The sequence below is a fragment of the Fukomys damarensis genome, unplaced genomic scaffold, assembly GCF_012274545.1.
Source record: "Fukomys damarensis isolate Sample0158 unplaced genomic scaffold, DMR_v1.0_HiC HiC_scaffold_15, whole genome shotgun sequence".
NCBI classification, from domain to species: domain Eukaryota; kingdom Metazoa; phylum Chordata; class Mammalia; order Rodentia; family Bathyergidae; genus Fukomys; species Fukomys damarensis.
The window spans coordinates 20,347,283-20,358,029 of NW_022900927.1; positions in this window are offsets into that span (position 1 = coordinate 20,347,283).

Sequence of the window (10,747 nt, forward strand, 5' to 3'; positions counted from 1 at the left end):
TCTCTCTCTCTCTCTCTCTCTCTCTCTCTCTCTCTGGAGCACTGCTTCAGCCCCTACTTTGGGGATGGTGCATCTCCTGCTCTCCCCAAGAGCTCCTGATCAGGTGTCTGCACCCTCAAAGACACCCCATCCGCACCCCTCTCCAGGGGCCGAGTGTGCGCCCCTCCTGGAAATGGCGCGTGAGAAGGACAAACTTTTAAATGGATGAAAATCAAGAGGAGCCAGTCCGGGAGCAGGTGAGTTTGGCCGGGAGAGGTGCGCTTTACTCTACAAACGATCTGTCTCTTCTCCGCGTTCTTATTCTCATTTCCCCTGTGGGGTAGACACGAATCTACCTACCCCGGCAGGAATTTGGGCGAGGCTTGGGTGTCCGTCAGGTGCTCAGGGTCAGCAGCGCTTCATCTCCTGAGTCTGGGCACTAAGGTGGCAGCTGGCAAGGGAGGAGGGGAGGGTTGCTTCTGAAAGTGGGGAGGAAAGGAGGAATTGGGGCAGAAGGATCCTAAGAGAAGGCAAGGGACTTTTCCCAAATGCAACTTGCCGGAACTGCAGAAAAGTTTTCTGGAGGGAGATGGAGAAGGGAACAGAGTTGGAGTTTTGAGGTTTGTAAGTGGAAGCGAGGGGACCCGGCCTCCCACACCGATGGAAGGATTTGTGTTTGCTTGTTTCCAAGTCGCGACTAATTACACAGGAAGAGCCAGGAAGGTCCCAGGCCGGCAAGCGCATAGAGACGCTTGGAGATCCCTGAGGAGGTCTGCGAAAGGGACGAAGTACTAGCGGAGAGCAGCAGCTCCCCCTCTGCCCCCGCCCAACGGGGCTGGTTGGGGCGCGAGCCTCAGTCCCCGGCCGCCTTGGCCCCTGCAGTCCTGGGAACTTTGGCTGATTTTAAATTACAAGTGACTCAGGGAACAGCTCCCAAATATCCCACTCCTCCTCTAGTTTGACTCAGAAACTCCTTACCTTAAAATGGAGCCAAGGGTGTAGTCCCACCTTCTCCTCCCAGGATAACGTTCCTACTTTCTCCAAAGCCCAAAGGGAGGGCAGGAAAAGAGGCCCCGCCCCTCTCTCAGGACCGAGATTGCCCCTCCCAAGAGATGCAGGAGGAAGGGGTAGCAAGGCTCTTCAGAGGGGAGCACAGGGTGATCAGAGGGCACAGCTAAACTTGGGGCCCAGAGACAAGGGGGAGTGGGCAGCCCTGGGTCGAGTGTGGAGAGGGCAGCAGGTGCACTTGGGCCCCTGGCCGCAGAGGCCCAGCTGGAGCCCAGGCCTTGAGGAGGGGCTCTGCACCTGGGGTGTCCTGGTCAGGGTCAGGCCCCTCTAGGGTCTGGAGGAATCAGGCCGACGGCCAGACTGCATTTCCACCGACCGATGTTTGAATCCCAGGAGAGAAGATTTGCAAGTCAAGTGCTTGATGTCTGCGGTCACCATTGGCCCTTGCCTGCAGAGGTTGCTTAACCAAGCCAGTCGCCCTCCTGCGTCTTTGTTTTCTGGCTCCTGAAAATTTTCTGCAATGCTCCCGTGGCTGTCCTGGCACCTGCTCACCAATTGGGACTGACCGGTTTAAGAGGGCCTGAGCTGGAACTGCCCAGAGCAAGTTTGTGGTGGCCCCCGAAAATTGGACCTTTGAGAAGGACCTGCCTAGAGGGCAGACATTAAAGTCACTGATATTCAAAGCAAATCTAAGCCCTTTTCTTTCCTCCCATCTCCTGGCTTTTCACATTTTTGCAGCTATTTGGATGCCAGGGCCTCACCCCTCCCAATCCCCAAGCCAACCTGGCATCCAGCTTGAGCTTCTCTTCCAAGGCTGAAGGCTGCCAGCACTCTGGTCCAAGGCTTTGCCCCATCTCTTTCTGATAAAACCGGTTCTTTTTGTTCCTGCCTCCTCAATCTGTTCCTCACTCCATGCCATAGATCTGTGGGATTGTCTGTCTTACTTCTTTGGGTTGACGGAGTGACAAGTGTGGCAAGACTTTCCTAAGCCCGTAGTGAGAAACTGGTTTTAAGCGGGGGGGGGGCTCCTCTCTAGGCCCTTGAGATGAAGTCCCAAACTGAGGAGAGTTGAGAAAGGATGTCATGAAGGAGCTGGGCTGGCCCAGGACAGAACCTTCCTTTGAGGGACAGTTTTATACCACATGCCTATTGCAGAGAGACCAGCAACAAAGGAAGACAGAGAAGATCTATGAAAACAGCACAAAGAACTGGAAAAATCCAGAACAACAGAGAAGAGACTGGGATAGGAAAAGACATGAGAAAGTGCTGGAGCCAGAGGAAGGGGTGGGGAGGAAGATGGGCAGGAAAGGAACATGGAGAGAAGGGCAAAAGGAAGGGGCGGGACTTTTTTTTCTAAGCGAAGGATAAAAACAGGAAGAAGAAAGACAAAATGTAAGAAAAGGGAGCTAGAGAAGAAAAAGAAAGGGCAGAAGTGTGGGGAAACGGCAGGAAGAGAAAGAAAGGTAGAAAAGGAAAGACAACATAGAGGAAAGATAGGAAAGGGGGAAGACGGAAAGGTAAAGGAAGGGAAGAATATGAAGAGAAAAAGTGAAGGCAGGGCAGAAAGAATGCCCAAAAAGAAGGATAAAAGAAAGTTACAGAGAATAAAAAGGAAGGAAGAGGAAGGCAAAAGAAAGGGAGAAGGGAGGAGAGAGAGAGGGAAAAAAATGGGGCTCTGATTCAGGCTGACAGACTGGCTTCGCAGAAGCTGACCTCCACCTCCACTCTGCCAGCCCAGGTGGCTGACAGACACCCTGACAACTGGCCTGTGTGACTGGCTTGCAACCAGCTGACCAACCAGCCAGCCGGCTGATCGGGAGGTGGCAGCCCAGGCCATCACCTGAGGACCAGCTTTGTGAATCGCCTGAGTGAGCTGGAGAAAGATTTCCTCCCACTGCAGGTACCTGCTACCTGCGCTGTCCACCTTAAGACTCCATGATAATCAGGTTACAACCTGGGCTTGAAGAGAGGCCATGAGGGATGGGCTTGGTGCGTGTTCTCTTCCTGGCTCAGACCCCTCACTGGCAGCCTTGAGGCTTCCACTCTGGCCGTGCTGGCAGAGGCTGCCTGGAGACTGGGCAGCCTCGCTCGAGTTCTGCAGTGCTCTGGCTCTGTGACCTGGTGCCTTGGTTTGAGCATCTGTGCACTGGAGGATTGTTCTGTGATTTCAGTTGGCCTTCCAGTTAGCCTTTCTCAATATTTGAGGGTAAGAGATAGAAGAAGATAAGGCCTGATCACTTTGGGTGTGGGAGGATCTTATTTTCTTTCTATGGTGAGAAGAGAAACCTTTTAGCCTTAGCCAGATCTTTGCTACCCTCTCCATCTTTGCTCCGGAAAAATACCTTCCAGGTCAAGAAGTTTTTCCGTGCCAGAAGAGGTTGGATTCATCTGGAAAGAACGTAGGCCTGAGTTTGCAAATCTAGGAAGAGCCAGAGGGGGGAAAAAGTGAAAAAAAAAAAAAAGCGGACAATTCCTACTAGAGCATGCAGACTTTTGGTTTGCAGTATATTTTACAGAACTCACACAAAGAGATGAACTAGCAAAATGATTTTAGATACAGCCTGTAGAGAGGATTAACTTGGGTCCTTGAGTAACTGCTGCCTGCCAGGCCTCACTCACTCCCATGTCCCGTTCCTAGGCCCCAATGGCAACAGCCCAATTTGATTCAGGCTTCTTAAATCTAATCAAATAATCCTGTACCTCCCCAGAGTGAGATGGGGAGGGTCACCGAGGTCAGCCAGGTATCGAAAAATGGTGTAACCCTTGAAAATGGGTGGGGACCGTTAAACTGACAGCTGCAGAGGCATACAGGGCCATATTTTTAGTAACACTTGCAATGCCCTCTCTGGGAGGCCTCTGCCTGGCCCTTCCTAACATTTTATGTTTTTCTTCCTCTCTTTCTTCCTCTCTTTTCTCTGGCTTCTTCATTTCTGTTTTCTTTCTCTCATGCGTGCTCTCTCTCTCTCTCTCTCTCTCTGTCTCTCTCCCCCTCTTTCATTTAGCAAGGATTTTTGTGCTATCATTGTATCCCACAAGGTTTTGCCTCAAGACCTTCAGGCTAAGCACCCTGCCCTCAAGAGTTCACTGCACAGTATGTAAATATGAGGGATTCAAAAATTAGGGGTTAAATGGGAGAGTAAGCTTTGCTACCCAGGCACACAATGAACTAACTTGTCTTTTTTATCGATCATGATTACGACCTTCACATTACCTTGACTGGCTGCAGACAATTCTTCCCCAGCCCATCCTGTCCTTGCTTCTGGGAGCAGCTGCCAGTGACCCCGAGGCTGTTGCTTTTAGAGCGAGTGAGGTCAGTGATGCTAGGTCGGAGACTCAAATTCTTTTTTTTTAAATTTAATTTATTGGTACATTCTAGGTAGACAGTACAGTTACATTCATTACTGGGATCTTGTACCTTTACATTCTTAAGCAAAGCATATTTTCCTATTCCCAGTGCATGTTGGGGTCTTCTTCCCCTTGGATGGAGAGACTGATTGATTGTGGTCCCTGAACATCTGTCCATGGATCACCCCTGATTAAACAATCTCCTTGCTCCAACCTGGCCCTGCAGGGAAGGAGCGATCCCAACTCACTTCTTCGCAGAATCCGGAATCTCTGCAGGCCGAGCTGATAACACTGCTGCATCCTGGAGCCTGCTGCAGAGAACAGCTTCTGCCTTTGGGCTCTCCTTGCCCTGTTGGCCTCAGCTCTGTTCAGTTTGCTATTGTTTTTCTCCCCTATTCTGGCATTGTTGGAGACAAGGAAATCAGGATGTTTCTCCCCATGCCCCTAATCCCTCTCTGTGTCCCGCCAACCTCAAAGCTGCCGATAGTAATGAACTGCAGCTCCCAGAACTGCCCGTCATCAAAGCAGACTTAAATTTTTTTTCTGGGAAGGAGAAGGGCAGATGCTCCCTCCTCAATCCCTCCTTGCTTATTGATCCATTCTGAGGGCACTTAGAGGTTAAAAGCAAGACCAGATTGCTTTAATTGGTACAGAATTAGCATTTCTTATCACACCAAAGGCCCAGAACTCTCACCCCAAGGAACAGGAGGCCTTTGCCCAGGCTCACACCTGTTCTCTGGCCGCTCAAGCCAGTGACGATACAAACTATAAAGCTTTGTGGAGGTGGAGGACTAGAAGAGAAAATGGGCACTTGGTTCTATGTAGCAGTCAGTAGTTTATCTGCTCATTCTGCTAATATTTATTTAGTATATGCCATGTGCAAAGCTTTGCCTGTACCTGAGTTTGCCATGATTAGCAGAAGATTCTTGCCAGTGTGAGGCCTCAATGTGTTGGGGACAAATATACAAATAAACTGATAGAAAAGCATTTGGCTTGGACTCACCTGATTTTCATTGCAGCCTTCAACATGCTGGATCGGAGAGCCCCTATCTCCCCAGCTCCAGCCTCACAGCCCCAGACAGATGAAGCAGGATGACGTCAAGCACCAGTTCCTCCCACTGGAAAACTACTAAACTAGAAGCAAGAGACATGCCCTGGGGTTGATTCACACAAGGCTTGAAATAAAGGTTTGGGATGGTCAGCAAAAGGGCCCTCCAAAAATACCTCCCATCTTTGTTGTGGGCATTGCTTGGTGAGGACGTGTGTGTGTGTGTGTGTGTGTGTGTGTGTGTGTGTGTGTGTGTGTTCTCCAGGTCACTGAGGAAGTCTGTGAGTTTGTGTTGGTAATCACATGCCTGGAGGTGACACTGAGGCTGTGCATATACAAGTGAGCTGAAGGAGGGTGGACAAGTGAGCCTGCATCACCAGGCTCTCGCCCGCTGGGCCCAGGAGCCTGCACGGGTACAGATGCAGGTATGAGTGTGGAGGGGAATGTGGGTGCATGCAGACCCACACATATCTCTGCATACATGACCTTCTGTGTATGTGAGAGTGTGTATACTTGCTGAATTATTATAAAATTACACTGACCCTTGCAGAAAATCCATACCAGCTTCAGCCTCCCTCAACGACCTCTCGACCTCTGGGGGGCCTGAGGAAAGAACTGACCGGGTCACTGCCTCCCCCTAGTCAATGAGTCTTTCTCCATTAGCATAAAACATGAATCTGCTGGCAGCTTGACAAATTGTAACTAGCAGCCAGAGTTTTGCCAACTGGCTGGCTTGGGCGCTGTCTATTTATCATTGAAAATGGTAAATCATAAGAATCCAGATGACTTAATTATTCAAATCCACCCAGGACCCAGAGAAGCTGCAGTCCCGTCAATCTCAGCCCTGGGCTCAGGGAGAAGGGCAGGGGAAATGCCATTAGCTTGTGAGCTGGGAGAGGCAGTTCCACTGCCACCCGCTCCTCCACACAGCAACCCCTTCCCTCTCTGCCTGCCTGCCCGCCACTTTAGGCAGAGGCCAGCCAATGGCACTGGCTGTGGCCCTCCCGAGGTTCTCCCTCACCTGCCTCCTGCTGCCCACCACCCTTCTCCACTCCGGTGTTTCTCAGCCTCTCTTTGTGTGCACCTTCATCAGCCCTTGTTCTCTCTGTTTCTGGGCCTTTGTTTTCACTTCTTCCCTATCTCCTATTCCTTTCCCAGTTTCTCTTCCTTCCCCTGTCCCTACAGAGAGACACTGTCCCCACCCATGGCCTCCCCACTAGCTTTGCTGTCTGTCTTTGCCCTCTGTTCTCCCCGTGCCTGTAGTGTCTCAGGACCTCCATGCGTACACACAGCACTACCTTTAGCTCAGCACTTCTAGTTCTGAAGGTCTGAGTCCACTTCTCTGCCATGGGTGACATGGAAACACAGTGGGTGATAAGGGGCTCCCTCCCCAATCTTTCTGAACCTTTCTTTGGGTTTCTCATGACTTAGGAGGCAGCAGACTGGCTGTCAGAGAAGAGCCCCAATACCCCCACTATCCCAAAAGGCCTGCCCTGGGCTGTCCCCTCACTCCCAGCATGGCATCACCTCAGGTCCCAGCAGAGAGATTGCTCCATATATGCTTTCCCCCAGAAAAAGCTGTTTACAGAACAAATCCTACATCCAGAAGTCTGCATGCTGGGCTTCTGCAGGGTGCTTTGATCTTTGGATTCTTTTATCTTTGCATCCCTCACAATCCAGGAGAAATATGTACTAGTATTTCTTAGAGTCCTGGACCTCAAGGTAAGCCGATCTCCTCACAGAGCCACAGTAATCACCAACACTCATGCTGCTCTGACATACTAGGATACCCTAGGGGACAAGAAGGCCACTGGAGCCCCTCTCTAAACATCCTGGTATACTCTTTGGAAGAACCTGCTTTATCTCCGCGGGCCTTGGAAGCTGCTCAGCCCACTTCTGTGCCTGCAGATGCTCCTCAGTTTGGTTCCCAGTATGCTTTGGTTGGGGTGTGTGTGGCACACCCTCCGGCAAGTAAGTGGGAGTTTGGACATAATGAGGGGTCATGCCCAGAGGCATGCATGCCTCCACATGTATGTGTGTAGGTTTGCACACGCATGAGCACAGGCTTCCAGGAAGAGCCCCTGTGCTGAACAACAAGTGACAATGTCCCCACCCACAGGACACCTGAGGAAACAACCCTCTCACTCAATTCCACTTTAAGGCCTCTGAGCCATGTTGCTCGCAATAAAATCTTAGACTTGCATTTCCACAAAGTTCTAAAGAAGGTGCTACCTGTTTGTGCTGCTGAAAGGAAATTCTTCAGAGAACCTAGCCTTGTCTTCCTTTCAGAGTGGAGCATGGGGGTGGCCAGGAAGCTTGGGAGGGGTCTCCCCACTCCAGGAGCACATATATGACATACAGGGCCCTTCCACACCTGAGCCCATCCCCACTGTGAAAACACTGCCCTCTTCCCTTCGTCTGCCTTCCCAAGCCACACTGATGTTTGACAAGGGTGGTGGTGAGGGGTGAAGTCTGGGTGGAGAGGATCAAGATTCAAAAGCAGCCCAAACGGCTAGAAGGCAGGAGATCAATAAGGGGAGACAGATCAGAGACAGGTTTCTCTCACTTTTTTTCCACTGGCTCAGTACCCTTAACCCGGCTCGGCTCCTGAAAGCAGGTGGGAGACAGAGCCCAGCCCTGGCCTCTCTGTACCCTTCTAACTCAAACAGGTTCCTAATCCTTGGGTGGAGGGTAAACAGCTTCCAAGCACGGCCAGGATTAACCGCAGAAATGCCACTGATGTATTTGGAGGCATGTTCCTTGCCCCTGCCCCCACCCCACCCGTGTTACTAATTAGCCTACCAGCTTGGGAGGAGCGGCTGAGAATGCCTTTGTGCAGCCCTGCAGGCTGGCTCTGAGCACTGTTCTGAGCTCTGGATAGTGTCTCTGGTGCCAGACAAGGGAGCAGAGGGTGCAGAGGGATTCCCGCCCCCTCCCCACTCACTGACTCCTAAATCAGCTCAAAGGCAGATGAGTGTTTTTCCTGCTCTCCGTCCCTGAATCTCCTATCTCCCCTTGGCTGTTCACAGCTGGGAGGCAGGTGGGAGACAACAGGGAGAGTGGAATCGGCTCCAGAAATCAAACGACCCAATAAAAAATTAATTGTCTAATTAAAACCATGAGGAAGCCCCTAGCCAGAGTTTGGCTCTGAGTCGTCAGGGCTATAAAGGGTGGGAAAATGAGTCTCAGCTCCTAATAAATCCCTGATTTGCAGCTTGGGCTATCAGAACACTGTGTGTTCTGCATGGCTGGGCCTCCTAGAGGTCATTGTACCACTCCCTCGATCCTAGCCCCAGTCATCACACCTGCCACTCCACACACACACACACACACACACACACACACACACACACACCCCGGCTCAAGCCCAGAGGCAGAGTGCCCAAGAGGGACAAAGAAGCCACACCCAAAGCAAGCAAATGCTCCTATGACTCAATCTCCCAGAGGCTTAGCCATTTCTTCTTGGGCTTTCTTCAGGAGAAAGAAGTTCCAGAAACTTCCTCACAGGAGTTATTCATTCAGGTTAACTAATAATTGTTGTGAGTTACTGTGTAGGTTCATTGTGACCTCAGCCCCTCCACTTCTGTGAGCAGTACATTCTAATAAAATTCACAGATTCCCCTCTTAGACCTTCGTGTCAATTTTCGCAGGTAAATGACAGAGAACCAAGCGAAGAAATTAATCTCCTAACTTAAAATAAAGTCTGTTCACACTCTCCCCTACTGACCAAATCCTCTGGAAGAGTGAGCACAGAGCAAGTCCAGGTAGGAGTATCATGAGAAATATCAAGTGTAAGTCCAGGCCCCAGCCTTCTCCTTGGATGACTCTATCACCTTGGGCCTGCTGCATGGATACAGCCTCCAGGCCTCTGGTCCCTCCCTGCCTGTGAGCAGGCAAATTTGTGGTGCCTTGTCAGAGCTTTCCATTCGCTGTATCAGGAAGAGTGAGTGGCTCCCCACTACATTCGTTATACAGAATGTGTGATGGGGCTGGGGATTTAGCTCAGCGGTGGCGCTACCTGCCTTGCAAGCGTAAGGACCCGTTTGATCCCTGGTCCAAAAAAGACAGAGAAAGGGAAAGAGAGAGAGACAGAGAGACAGAGGGGGGGGGAGGGAAAGGAAGGAAGGAAGGAAGGAAGGAAAGAAGAAAGAAAGAAAGAAAGAAAGAAAGAAAGAAAGAAAGAAAGAAAGAAAGAAAGAAAGAAAGAAAGAGAAACCCTAGAACATGTGATTCTTTTTACCCCCGATCGAACTCGGACCCTTGCACTTTTGAGGCAGGGGGTGGAACCACTGAGCCAAATCCCCAGCCCTGTGATTAGCTTCTTTAAATAAACAGCAAAACAAATAAGAGTTGTCCTTCAAAACAATCCCGCTGGGAGGACATATATACACTTATTCTATGTGTTCCTGTAGTGATTAAAATATTTCTGCAAGGTGTCCTTTAAAACTTTACTTTACAGCCAGAGCCAGGTATGGTGGTACACGCCTATAATCCCAACTACTCAGGAGGCTGAGGCAGGAGAATGGCAAGTTCAAGGCCAGACTGTGCAATTTAGGGAGACCCTGTCTCCAAATTTAAGAAGAATAAGGAGAAGGAGACAGAGAAGAAAAAAAAGAAGCAGGAGGAGGAGGAGGAAGAAGAGAAAGAAAGGCTGGGATAGCTCTGTGGTAGAGTGCTTGCCCAGTGTGAGTGAGACTCTGGGTTCAATTTGCAGTACTACACACACATGATTTTTGTTTTGTTTTTATTTGTTACTTTAGAGACAATTTACAGAATATTCAAGACAACCAAAATTAGCTATGGGTTGTTTTGTTTTGTTTTGTTTTTGTACCGGGGATTGAACTCGGGTCCTTGCATTTGCAAGGCAGGCCACCGAACCACTGAGCTAAATCTCCGGCCTTAGCTATGGGGTTTTAAGGTCTGATTTTTTTAAAAAATCAAAGGATACCAATGAAGATAATAAAACAAGGCATCATATACTCTGAAGACAATTCCTAAAGAGGAGCTGCAGAACCTTGTGTCCCTGCAGCCTTGCTGGATTGAGAAGAGCTCCCTGCATGGTGACTACTCAGCGGCAGTGGTGCCTCTCAGATGCAGCTTCCTCTGGCCACATCTGGAGCGTATTATTTATCATTTCTGATGATTCTCCTTTCGCTCATCTGGTTGTTATTTTTCATCCTAAACAATGAACTGAGCTTTCCTAAGAAGAACAAAAAGAGAAGGAAAGAAATTCCCGACCCTCATCTGGGTCAGGATCCCATTTCTGATTTCAGCAAATTTCCTTGCATAAATGTAACTGGCATAGTGAGGCCATTCTGCTTCAAAGAACCCCAAACCTGAAGACTCCAAGGTAGACTGATTCTGATT